The sequence below is a fragment of the Manis pentadactyla genome, chromosome 14 (assembly GCF_030020395.1).
Source record: "Manis pentadactyla isolate mManPen7 chromosome 14, mManPen7.hap1, whole genome shotgun sequence".
Classification (NCBI taxonomy): domain Eukaryota; kingdom Metazoa; phylum Chordata; class Mammalia; order Pholidota; family Manidae; genus Manis; species Manis pentadactyla.
In genome coordinates, this window is record NC_080032.1 from 31242683 (window position 1) to 31256432 (window position 13750).

Here is a 13750-nt window from a genome sequence, read left to right on the forward strand (position 1 = left end):
TTGAGCCCTAAAATAGTCATTGGATTTTTGTAGTGAAGGGAGTAAAGGTTGTCAGAGGACAATATTCAGGCCAAAGGCATGTGGCAGGTCTTTAGATGAAGGAAAGCAAAAAATTCGTGTGTCATCGTAAAACAGGATCTGAAGGACAGCCATGATCTTCTATTGGATCTTGGAACATTCCTGGCCTCAGTGACAAGAATCAGGTCAATTCACTGGCATATATTCAATCACTTCCTGAGATTTACCATTTATATAATTACAACGCCTAGAGGCTGGTCCACCTCATGTGTCTCATGGATGCAGACTTCCTGGGGCCATGTTCTCCTTTCTCTGTCACTGTTAGCCCATCATAGGCCAAAGAGGCTTTCCAGCTGTTTGGTGGGGTTTGCCAGCACCCACAGATGGAGGTTAACAAGACAGCGATGGGATAACTGAAGGCACAGTCTCTGTGTATCGGTACATGTCAGATGTCCTCCAGATGTCTGGTTTGTATCTAAAAGATGAGGTTAGCAAAAAAGGCTTTTCTTCCCTAGTACCGATGAATCAGGAGTACACACGTTGACTGCCACTTCTGAAGCATCTAAATCTCATGCAGCTGATGAAATGCCACCTGAGAGGATGCTACCCCAAAGCATTTACACAACAGCTGGGTGAACAGAGAGCTCAGGGGCTGGTTTAATTTTACGTGTGGACAAATTCAATGTACCCAACTGTCAGACTAGTTTTATTAAGGAGGTGATATTTTTCTCAAAGATACTCTTGTTACATTTTTTTTTTTGCCCCAGGTTGTGAGCTGAATTGGCTCCCCTCAAAAGATAGGTTGAGGTCCTAACCTGTGGTACCTGTGGGTGTGACCTTATTTGGATATAGGGTCTTTGCAGATGTGATCAAATTAAGATGTAATCATATTGGATTAAAGTGGGCCCTAATTCAATGTCTGTTGTCTTTAAAATATGAGCAAAAAAAGAGACACACAGGGAGAGAGAAAGAGAGAGAGATCGAAGACAGCTGTGTGAAGGCAGAGCAGAAACTGGACTAGTGCAGCTTCAAGCCAAGGACTGCTGGTGACCACCAGCACTGATGTCATAACTCTGGCCTGCAGAACTGTTAGAAAATGAATTTCTGTTACTTTAAGCCACCCAGTTTGTGGTATTTTTTTGCAGCAGCCCCAGGAAGCTAACATATCCCACATCTTTCCCCACACAGATGCATTTCCCAAATTATAATGGGAACCATTGGAAAAGCGATGTATTATATGCATCTTGTATTACACAGCGTTTTCAGAAATGTCTCCAATACAACGCTCGGTGAGCCCTTGAAAATTTCACTAGATCTAGTTCCAAAGTCCACCTGATGGTCCAATTACAAGGCAGGAACTAGACTTGTAGAGGCACAAATCTGAGTGGTCCATGTCAGATGGAGAGCCAGAGCTGCCTTCTCAACCTCACCCACAGGAGGTGGCAGTGGACTCTATGGCCCAGAATATGTGAGTGTACCTTAGCACCAAAGGGAGAGAAGAGACAGAACACTGGTGTTGATGGTGTAAATACCTGAAACCTGCAAGTTCTTTAACATATACCTCCACCATAAACACTACCCTGACTTTTTATCCATTAAACGGTGTAACACACAGACATAGATGGCCAAGAACTTTCAGGGACATTCAACCAGCACAGATGGGAAGATGTAGACTGAGCCTTGGTGTGCTAAAGTAATTGCCTTAAGACAAAAATGGTGTCAGTTTCCCAAGTGCTAGTGATGTGATGGAAAATCAAGAAGACAGCTTCATCCTGGAGCTAAACACTGGATGAAGGTTAAAGAAAAAGAAAGCAATTCCAAAATTTTCAGTAGTGACAAGCTAGGTTATTTGAATCACACCTGCCATTGAAAACAGTAGAAATGCTAGATGAATATCCAACAGCAATAATATGTAAGTTGGAAGGATGTAAATAGGGTAAGGGCTCTAAAATTTTGTTTTTACCTGTGAAGAAAGTAAAAGTTTTTATTTTTAATGTACTTTGGCAAGTTAAGAATGCATGACTTAATTACAAGAATTGTCATTAACCCACCAGAAACAGAGTACATAATTTCCAAAAGAGGACAGGGGGAATATTCTAAGAAATAATTAGATAATCAAAAAAGTAAGTTAAGAAAGGGGATAAAAAAGAAATACAGAATATGTAGAAAAGACAAAGTAATGTAGTATATTTGAACACAAATATATCAATAATACATTAAATGTAAATAGACTAAATACTCCAAAAAACAAACAAAGATTGTTAGGCAGAATAAAGCAAATTCAAATATATGATGTTATACAGAGACACATCTAAAACCTAAGTTTACCAAAAGGGTAAAAATGGAAGGAGAGAAAGAGATACCAGGTAAATATTAATCAAACAGCTGCAAAATACATGTTCTTTTCGAGAACTTAGGGAACATTTACAAAAATAGTCCATTAATTCTAATGACCACAGAATAAGATTCAAAAAGTTTCCAAGGGATTCAAAGAACATGGCATGTTTTCAGACCATCATATGACTTAGCTGAGAATCAATACCAAAAGGAAACAGAAAATCATATATGGACACTTAACATATGACAAAGATGTCATTGCATAGCAGTGAGGAAAGATTATCTTCCTATAGACGGTGCTAGGATAATTGTGTCCTTGTAAGAGAGAAACAAAAATTGGACCTCTACCTAAAAATGTACTTAAAAATCAGTTTCAGGTGTACCTACATGGGAAAGGCAAATCTGTAAAGCTTTTAGAAGGTAATAGAGGAACATGTCTATATGACCATGGAATAAAGAAATACTTACAAATTTGACTACATTAAAATGTAGAACGTCTGTCTGTTCAAACACGTAAAGGATGAAAAGACAACCTATGGAGTGGACGAAGATATTTAAAGCACTTACATCCAACAAAAGTCTAATATTCAGAGATTTTTACTAACTTCTACAAATCAATACAAAGTGGACAAACACAGGACAAAAAAGTGGCAAGTGATCTGCAGAGACACTTCCCGAAAGAAGAAACCGGTAACCAGTAGACACCTGAAAGGGTGCACAGCCTAATTAGCAATCTGGGAAATGCAAATTAAAACTACAGTGAAATACCTCTACACATCTATGAGATCTGCAAAGCTTTAGATATTTAGAGTTTAATAAATATCAAGTGTTGGCAAAGATGTAGAGCAATGGTAACTACACTGCTGAGGAGTCTAAATTGGCACAATTTTGGAGGAGAGTTTAACTTTACAAGGAAAGTTGAAAACGCATATACCCACGACTCAGGTTTTCTTTTCTTGGGTATGAAACCTAGAGAAACCCATGTACCCATCCATGCTCAGGGAGACATGGACAAGAAGATTTCCTACAACACTGTCCATAATGGAGCCCAGTGAGAAACAACCTAATGTCCATCAGCAGTAGAATAAATTAATAAATTATGGTGTATTTTTTTAAGCATAAATTGATGCAGTAATGAGAATGGATGAGATACAGCCTTATACAAGTCTACAGATGATTCTTAGAGGGATCATATTGAATGAAAGAAGCCAGATGCAAGACTCTCCATACTATAGGATTGTATAAAGTCCCAAAACACATAAAATTAAATGTTTTTTAATTTTACACTGCTCAGAGACACACGAGGTCCCATAAAAGTTGGGGTAGAGGTTACCACCAGCAGGACAGCAGGAGGCAGTGTTTGTGGCTGGATCTTTGGCAGTGTTCTAATTACTCAGTAGTAGCGTTGCCTTTATAACTACACAAACATGTCTAATGCGCTTTTCTGCGTGTGTTATATCCCACAATTAGAACTTTTTTTGTGGCTCAGATTAGATTCTCCATCCCCTTCACAGAAGTAGTCACTGTCTGAACTTCTGAATCCAGGCATTTCTAGCTTGGACTTGGATTATCAGAGCTGAGTTATAAGAGGAGCAGGAGAGGTTCGCCAGTGGGTAATAGAAAACGAACAGCACCTGCAGAAGACAAAGGACACATGTAAGCCGGCGAAGAGTTTGAGGAAATGGACCCACACTTTTGTGAAGCGAGCTTGGCAGAGGAGTAGGGTGTAGGCAGGACATCTCAAAGGGGACAAGCTTTGGGTCCCTCTCAATTCTCTTGGATGGTATCATGGGTGATGTTAAAATGTTAATAACCTGCCTGGCACAGGGCATACACCAGGACTGACTGTATGGCTACCACAAACTTCTGGAGTTTGGGGGGCACCTGCTATACTAGTACTAACCCTCCAGGTGTTGGATCATGGGGAGGTCTAGCAGGAGGTCCCAAAGGCGGGACCAGGAGAGCTGGGGCAGGGGAGGGGAAGCACTTGAGGTAGCAGCTATTTACCCATCAGAACAGAAATATTTTGTTGTACCTGTGAACACAAAGTGAATACTGACTAAATCTCAGCCCAGGTTGCAAATGATAGAAATCCAACCCAAGTTAATCTATGGGGAAAAGGAAAGAAAATATTTTTGTCTACTAAACAGAAAGCCTGGAGATGCAGCTGGATCAAACTTAGCTGGATTCGGAAGCCTAAATGATGCCATCAGGATATCACCTCTCTGCCTCCTGGTTCGGCTTTCCTCTGCACTGACTCCATTCTCAAGCAGCTCTCTCCATGTGGTGGCAAGATTACTCTGTAAGTCCTTCATATCTGTGATCTGAAGGGAAACTTGGCTCTTTCTCAGTGATTCCATCAAAAGTGCCCAGAAAGGCATGCCATTGGCCCAGATCATATACCATATTCCCTTTCCCTAAGCAAACATTGTAGCCATTCCTGGGTCATGTGCTCCCTGGGAGCCACAAGCTGAACTGAGCACAGTTCCCAAGTAGAAAAGTCCTGTTATCATAAGAAGACGGACTGGGTGGTGAACAGGCTAAAACAATGGGCACCCACACAGTCTACCCCTTACCTATCTACCCCAAATACCAACACACGTTCCTGTGCAATCTCAGATACCTTCCTAACACAATGTAGCAATCCACATAAAACCACATTCCCCTCTTTCCAAAGAAAACATCCAGAGCCTTGTCCAATTGTTGCATCCAGCTGCAAGTCAAGAATATGTGAATAGCAGACCCACAAATTCTGTCAACTCTACTCAGAATACATCCAGAGTTTGACCACTTCTTACCACCTTAACTACTATCAGCTTTACCCAAATAACCATCATCTTTCACAAGTATTGCTTCAATAGCTTTCCAACTGGTCCTCCATTTCTATTCTTGTCCCTAACATCCATTCTCCTCAAAGAGCTTCCAGAGCTCAAAATCCATCCATAGCTCCTATGAACTTGGGGTAGCTGTCATTATAATGCTTTTACACAATCCAGTCCTCAGTCCTCTCTGACCTCATCGCCACCTGCTTTCTTTGCTTCAGCCACATTGTCCCTCCGGCTGTTCCCTAAACACACCAGGCACGCTCTTGCCCCAGTGCACATTCTTCAGTTCTTCCCTGACCAACCTGTCCAATCACCAGCCACATCCACAGAACTCATCACCCTCTGAGATGTCATATCTGTACTTGCTCGCTGTCTGTTTTCCCATCTATGACATAAACTCTGTGAGGGCAAGACCTCTACCTACTTTACTCACAGACAAGTCCCCCGGACCTGGAACAGGGTCAAAGTAAATTCACAATATTTGTCAGATGTATGAAATGCTTTCTGCTTGATCAGTCCGGAGCTGCCTCCTCATGGCACAGTACCCAAAGGTTAGCCATCTGATACACAATAATGTAGGAGGAGCATATTAGCTTCAATAAGAACCCCTGTTTAGAACAGGAGAAACCAATCCAGAAGTAGCAATCTCCAGTACACCCCCAAGTATGTACTCCTTGCCCTGACAGCAGAGGGATTTGGTGGTCTGGCTTCCGGGAGAATTCCTCATCCACCGTCCCCCTCCCTCACGAGCAGGAGCATGGGGGAGAGATTCTTTCTGAGGAATGGACAGCTTATTGCACTTCCTGTTGGCATCAGTGGGCCCTGGAAGTTGTCTTCAGGTTTGAACAGTCATGAGCCATCATTTGCCTAGACTGAAGTTTCTCTGGCAATACAACTCCCTTAAAACGCTTCTATGATTTCTACCTCTTTCATTTACCAGCTCCGGAGGTCCTGTTGGGTCGTACCCATAGACTGAGGGACCATACCTTCACTGTAGGCCTGGGGCTGGCTATTACTGCCTTTTAGTACACATCCTGCCCTCACCACCCCAGCCCTGGCTGGACGGCCTGCATCCTGGCCTCAGCCAGCCAAGGCACACAGACATTGTTGGGAGTTGAGGAGCAGCTCAGGCCCCTGTCCCAGTCTGTATCCCCCTAGACAGCTCTTCAAACTGGAGTCATGTTTCCTTTACCCCACGGGGAGTGCAGGGACAGGATCCTTGGGGTAAGTGGGGAGAGCTTCTCCCAGCTCCCACTGTTACCTCCATCTCTGTGTTTCCAATCAGTGGTATGCTGGTAAACCCTTAATAATGAGCTCTTCAGGAGGAAAAAAAAACACCCTGATTTGTAGTGTTTTCTTATTTATTTGGTATAAAGCTCCCACCATGGCCCATGTCAAGCTACCAGTGTGCTGACTCTGAAGGCAGAACTTGGAAGAGGTGTGCAAAGCTGACTTGAGTCAACCCCCACCCCAACCTCCCCAACCTTTCTCCACCAATATTAGCTTGGGACAGAAGTTTCTTTTTTTCATTCTCTAAGGTATAAGACTGTAAGATCGTGGGTTTCTGGCCATAGACAGAAAAGACCTTCCTCTCTGCTTTCATATGGGCCACTTTAGGTAGCTTGTTTTTCTTTGTATGCCTTCACTAAGCTGCAAGAAGGAGCCCACACCTTTCCAAATCCCAGAGATTTTCTACCAAGGCCCTTAAACTTCTTCTACAAGGGGCAGGTGGTCTGAGTCTCCAGCTACAACAGGCCACAGCTAAAAGTATAACAGGAATTTCCGGGTTCAGATCTGGGGATGGCAGAGTCTCAGTGTCCCATCCCATCCCAGCTTGGCCAATGCCACACTTGAAGGTCTGTCAGCAGTAATGCGGATCTCCAGGTATCAATTCTATGTCAGAGTTATTTTGTTGCAAGCAACAGACACCAATTCCATGTAAAATGAAATCGCTGGAAGGCTATGGGGAAGCCCAGAATGAAGTAAATGCCCAACAACCAGTAAGGACAGCAGTCAAGGCTGGTAGGTTTCTGGGCAGTGGGCACTGATAGACAGTCAGGGGCCAGGACCAATTAGTTCCAGCCTTTTTTCCTGAAGGTGTCCAGTTGGGATTCAAATCCCAAGAAGAAAGCACCTGATTGGCCCAGTTCCAGAGAGGGAATGGAAGGACATTTTGACTGATAGCTCCAACAAGACTACAGTCAACTACCTCTTCCCACCTCACACCCTGGAAAAGTTGAGGCACTGTGACCCGAAGGAAGAAGTGGCTGGGCAGCATCAAGTTAGGGGTTGGGCTTTTGTCTCACGAAGGTCCCTCTGGCCACAGTGATGAATTATGTTGAAGCCAAAGTTAGGTGCAGAGAGCGTAGGAGGCCAAATGGGGAACTGAACTATGGATTTTGAATCTTCCAAATCAATTTATTACAGTCACTAAGTCTGCTCAGATGGGACCTTGACAACACAGGACTAGAGTGATAGCTCTTGTCTTCATCTCTGGTAAAAGTTCAACGTCCTTCTTCTTAAAATAATGCTCAGCAGGACCCAAACATTAGCAATACACTCTGTCCCTGGAAAATCACTCCTACAGTCCAGTCCCTGTGGTGGACAAGCATTTGAAATGTATTCTCTTCAGGAGCCCCAGATGAATCATCCTCCAAGTGAGTTCAGGCAGAGAAAGACAGGATCTGCCTATGGGCATCACAGCTGGACCGAGAAAGTTCATGTCAACTGTTGACTCATTAAAACACCGGCTCTGACAAGAGAACTGACAATAACAGACTTGGTTGATATGACTTATTGTGCGGAGATAAATTCTAAAGGGTGTGCATGAAGAGGACTCATTTTTTTCCTGACCAGAACTAAGTTAATTATTATTAGAAATGTGGCTGCTCCTGCTTACAGATTTAATCATATTATAAAGCAATATAAAGGCATGTGTGTGTGCCTGCTGAGTGATGACGCTTTTCGTAGCTCGAATGGGGAGCCTCTGAACTGACGGGTCACTGAAGATGTCTGCAAATGATCCGCACAGAAACACCCAGTCATCGGGTAAGCAGTGCAGGGCTCAGGGCCAAGCACTGGATGAGCAGGAAGAAGGTTCCAGTTGGATTCCAGGCCTTCTGCCATTCACATGGCACAACTTGCGTGAACAGCTTCTCTTGTCTGTACAGTGAGAATAAAGACTCCTGTGCCTTCACATCCACCAAGGAGGAGATAAAGATGCTCTGTCTGAAGAAAGTGGAAAGTTGACAGGGGAGAAGCTTAGAGAACCCACCCTGTCACACGGCCTGGGGGGCCTCACACATGCACAGCCCCTCCTGCACTGAGTACAGAGGTGGTGGGTGACTAAATTGCTTTGCGTGCAAAGCAGCACCTGACTGCACGCAGGGTCCAGCCCAGGGCATGCACAGCCTGTTGACTCACAGTCAGGGCAGTGGGTGGTGCCTCCAAAACCCACTCTGGAAGGTCACGCTTGGGTCAAACTATTTTGACCCCGTCGCAGTACCGTTGGTACCACACACCACGTTCCTTGCCTTCTCTGACTTCAAACCTAGCTGTGCAGTTTTTCTGTCTTGAGGCTTCCTCCAAAGCCACTGGGATTTTCTCCACACAGGCCAGAAGTGCAGAAGGAAGGGGAGATGGTAACATCCTTGAGGATGACCTTCAACCAATGAGGACAAGAGTTGGGAGTTAAATAAATACCCTAGCCCTCCAAGCCTTAGAGGGACGATTCTGAGTCAAGGGTCTCAGAAAATCCCTAGGAAGTCTGAGCCCTTGTTGTAGGGTCAGTTTTTCACAAACCTGAGAGTGCATGCCTCCTTAGCGTTTGTCTCCAAGGAGACTCTCAGCTCAACTTACCCCCTGCCCTTACCCAGTTGCCCACAGCACTGACCAGCTTTCTTGCTTCTCCCTTCCCTACCTAACTCTACCTGCTTCTTGACTTCTGTCTCCTGGAACCACCTCTGAAATATCCTTGTCTCCACTCCCACTATTTTCATGTCCCCCTCCTAGCTCTCCACCAGTCACCCACCTGCTTCTGATTGATGAGGCAGGTGAGGCGTCTCCCAGCCACTCAAGGCACTGTTGGAGACTTGGTTTTGGTGGCCACCGCCTAGGGACCTAGTGGAGCCTTGCCTCCCTTTCAAAACTGTTCTAGGATGAGTGAAAGGTTACTTACAAGCTGGAGTTCCCCTTCTTCCTACATCTTGTAACTGACAAGATTCTTGACAGGTCCACAACCCCCTCAGCACCCTTTCCACCAGGTTATTGGGCTACTTTGACATTCCGCAGTTTGTGACAAGACTGTCCACATTGAGACTTCACCCAGAAGTTGCCGTGGCACCTTTATCTGGCACCCAGCATTATGCTCAGTGGCCTCAGTTAATGGGTAGCTTGGCTTGTGCCACACAGAGCAGTAGAGGACTGTGGGAGAAACTCCCTGGTTCCCCCTTTACTGTCCACCCCATAAAAGAAGTCAATGAGCAACAAAGGCTCTCTCCTACACACCAGGAAATAAGGAGTCAAACTGGTTTCTCAGATCCAATGATCATACTCTCCACCTTATGCTCACTTCCCCTTGGGTAGTTGTGTCCTGAACCTTGTCACTTACCTTATTACCTCCACTCAAATAATTCTCCAAATACTGTAGGTCTTCCATCCTTTGACTCCATCACTCCTATTCTCTTCTTACCCATTTTGATGTCCTGGTCTCTCTTTTGCCACCTTGTCCCTGCATCCTACACGTCTGGTAAAACCTCCCCCATTTCCCTGCACACCTTCACTGTAAAACTCTCTTCTGCATCTGTTGATGTATCATTTTTCTTTCTTAGCCTGTTAGTGGTGATCAGATTAATTGGTTTTCAGAGATTGAAATTATTTTCCAACCAGCCTTGAATACCTGGAATAATTCACACTTAGTTAGGGTGTATAAAAATGTTTACACATTGTTGTGTTAAATCTATTGCTATTTTGTTGAGGAATTTTGTGTCTAAGCTCATAAGAGATATTGGTCTTTTTTTCCTTTTTTGTACAGTCAATGGTTTGGGTATCAGAGTCATACTGGCTTCATAAAACAAGTTGGGAAGTGTTCTCTCCACTTCTATTTTCTGGAAGACAGGTAAATATGATCCCTTTTTAAAAAAATTTCCACCATTTGGAATCTGGATTTCCCCTTCTATAACTGCCTGCTTGTATTTTTTTTTTGTCCACTTGCCTATTGCATTGTCTTTCTCTTTAATTTATGAGCTCCTTACATATTCCAGATAAAAATCCATTATCTGCTTTATACATTACAAATGTCTTCTCCCAGCCTATCTTCCCTCTTTCTAGTTTATTTAGAAATCAATCAAGGGCAGCATAGTGTAGTATGTGGCCTCTGCTTCATGATGGCTCACTCCTACTATTTACTAGGGCTGTGACCTCAGGCAAATTACCTGACCTCTCTGTGCTCCCTCACCTGTTTGGCAACATGCAGACAGTAATAGCACAGACCTTAGTGCCTTGTTTTGACCATTGATACACAATTGTTGGAGTCACTTGCAAAGAATCATGTCTCACCATATTGCTTACTATTTCTTTATTTTTGATGATTTTTGTGAAAAAACAATTTTAGTCTAAATATAGTCATATTTGTCAATCTTTTTCCTTTTTATGATTTTCCTAAGGAATCATTCCTTATACAATGGAGAATATAAAGATATTCTTCCATTATTATTCTGGAGGTTTAAATTTTCATGGCCTTGTTTTTCAATTTTGGTCTTTAGTTCACCTGTAATTTTGTTCTTTGGTATATAAGGTTTAGGTCTATGTTGGTCAGGATACAGCCTTGGCCACTGTAGCAGAACCAATAGAGGCTTAGTTAGAGGCTGGTTGCTCAGTCCCATGAAAGTCCAGATGAGAAGTCCAGGACTGGAAAGGCGGCTCTGGAATCATCAGGAACCAAGGCTCCTTCTATCATGTTGCTCTGACATCTTCACCACTAAGCTTTCACCTCATGGTCTGAGAGGGCTGCTCTGACTCCCACTGTCACATCCACAATCCAGCCAGCAGGAAGTGGGAAAGGAGAGGGCACATTCTCTCTTTCAATGACATGATTGGAAGTTGCCCACATTGTTCTCTCACTGCCCACCTCACAGCTAGTTGTTGCCACATGACTAAAGTCTAACAAGAATACATTCCCTCTGTTTCTCATTATAACTATTCATAATGGGAGACCAGCTCTGGCTGCACACTCAGACAGTGGCACACATGGAGAGTTGCTTCCACAGACCAGGCCTGGCCTACACACACTTCCACCAACAGCGCCCCAATTATGAAGACTAGCTGTAGCTGCAGCCCACACTCTCTGGCAGATTTCCCCATGACCAGTAGGTTGTGTGTTCCTGTGGCAGCAACACCATCATCAAACAGCCTTGGGGGTGGGGTGCTCCTTGTAATGTTTATTTTGTCCACTGTCCCTCTGTCCTTTGGTGGCTGTTTGTCACATGTGCTACTTCTGGATCCATTAGAGTTCTCTTTACCCGTTTTAGTGGTTAACCACTTCCTACTAGATTACAACTTTACATTGTATATTCCTTGTGTGAGCAACTAGTATGGTTTCTGTCACCTACCAGGACCTTGACTGATACAGTGGCCCTGTGCCCAACTACAAATTCTATTACTCTGAAAACAGGAGAATGGATAGTGAAGGACAACAGTTATCTTTGAAGATGGCTAATTGATCACAGTGCCCTAGAATGAAATAGATGGGAAGCCTACTAAAATGTATCTAATCTATTTAAAAGGAAAGACACGTAACTTGAGACACTTCAATTAAGAGTCACGCCCTCTCATTCAGTTTTCAAACCCAGTTCATAGCCTGAGATCCTCTTGTTTGAAAGGGGTACAAATCTTCTTGAAAAGTGATACTGCAGAACTTCCCTAGTACCTACTGTGAGTCTTCCATCATCTTCCCCCAAAGGGACCTACAGCCATTTACCATAGTGACAGTGCATGGGAAAGGGAAACACCCAGACCTTTCCAAAATTACAAAACACTGACTCTGAATTGACACTAATTTCTGGGGACACAAATGCCACTGTGGTTCACCAAAGTGGGGGCATATGAGGATCAGGTGGTAGATGGAACTATGGCCCAAATTCAAATCAGAGTAGACCCAGTAGGCCCACTGACCCACCTTCTGGTTACTGGGTCTAGATCTGTGTAGGCCAATATGGCCTACTAGCCATATATGGCTGTTTAAATTTCAATTTCCATTATCACCAAAAGTTTTATTAGACAGCACTGGTCTAGGCCAGAGGTTGGTAAACTATGGCTTATAGCCTTTTGCCTTTATTTCTTTTTTTGTATATCCTGCAAGAGAAGAATGGTTTCTACCTCTTTAAATGGTTGAGAAGAAGGAGGGAGAGGAGGAAACAACTGTCTAGCCTCCAAAGCCTACAAAACCTCTTTAGTATCTGACCTCCCTCTGACATTTGGAATGGCATACTTGGCAATCGAAGCAGCCCCACATGGGCTCTTGGACACATGGTATAAGGGCTAGTATTGTGGGAAGGGCCAAGTGGAGACCCTTGAACCTGTTCGCTTTATCAGGCGGGTAAACCAAAGCAATATCACACCCGTGGGGGAATTTCAAAGATTAATGCCACCAACAAAGACTTTCAAGATGCAAGGTGATCACCTCTCTCACATCCCATCTAACTCACTAGTTTCAGCCTGTATGGGAGGCAGGATCTGGGTGGATTATTGTAAACCTCATCAGGTAGTGACTCTAATTGCAGCTGCTGTGGCAGATGTAGTATCTTTACTGGAACAAAGGGACATAGCCCCTGGCACCTGTATGCAGTTACTGACCTTGCAAATGCTTTTTCCTCCATATCAATTTGCAAAGATCACCAGAAGCAGCTTGCTTTTACCTGACTTGGCTAACAACACGCCTGCATATTTTTGCCACAGAGCTGTGTAAACTGGCTTGTTCTCTGCAATTATATAGTCTGCAGATTTTGCTTCATACTGACATTCTATATAACAGCACACTGTTAGGAGCACTTTGTTCTTGTTATGCTGATTGGATCAGATGAGCTGGAAGTAGCAAGTTCTTTAGTTGCCTTAGTAGGACAGATGTGAATCAGAGGATGGCAGACAAACTCCACTAAAATGCAAGGGCATGTAACCTCAGTGACGTTTCCAACAGATCTGGAACATGTTGAGATATTCTCTCCAAAGTGAAATACAAGCTGAAATTTTTACAAAAAAATCGATAGCACCAACATTAAATACTTAGTACAAATATAACAAAATATGTACAGGAGATATATGTTGAAAACTACAAAAACACAATGTAAGAAGTCAAAAAAGATATGCATAAATGTTCATATTCATTAACTGAATTGGGAAGTTCATGGATGACAAGACTCAATATTGGTAAGGTGCTAATTCTCCCCCAAATTTATCTGTAGACTCAATACATTCTCAATCAAAATCCCAGCATAATTTTTTATAGAAAATGACAAGCTGATTCTAAACTGTATATGAAGAGGCAAAAAAACTAGAATAGCCAAGACAATGCTTTA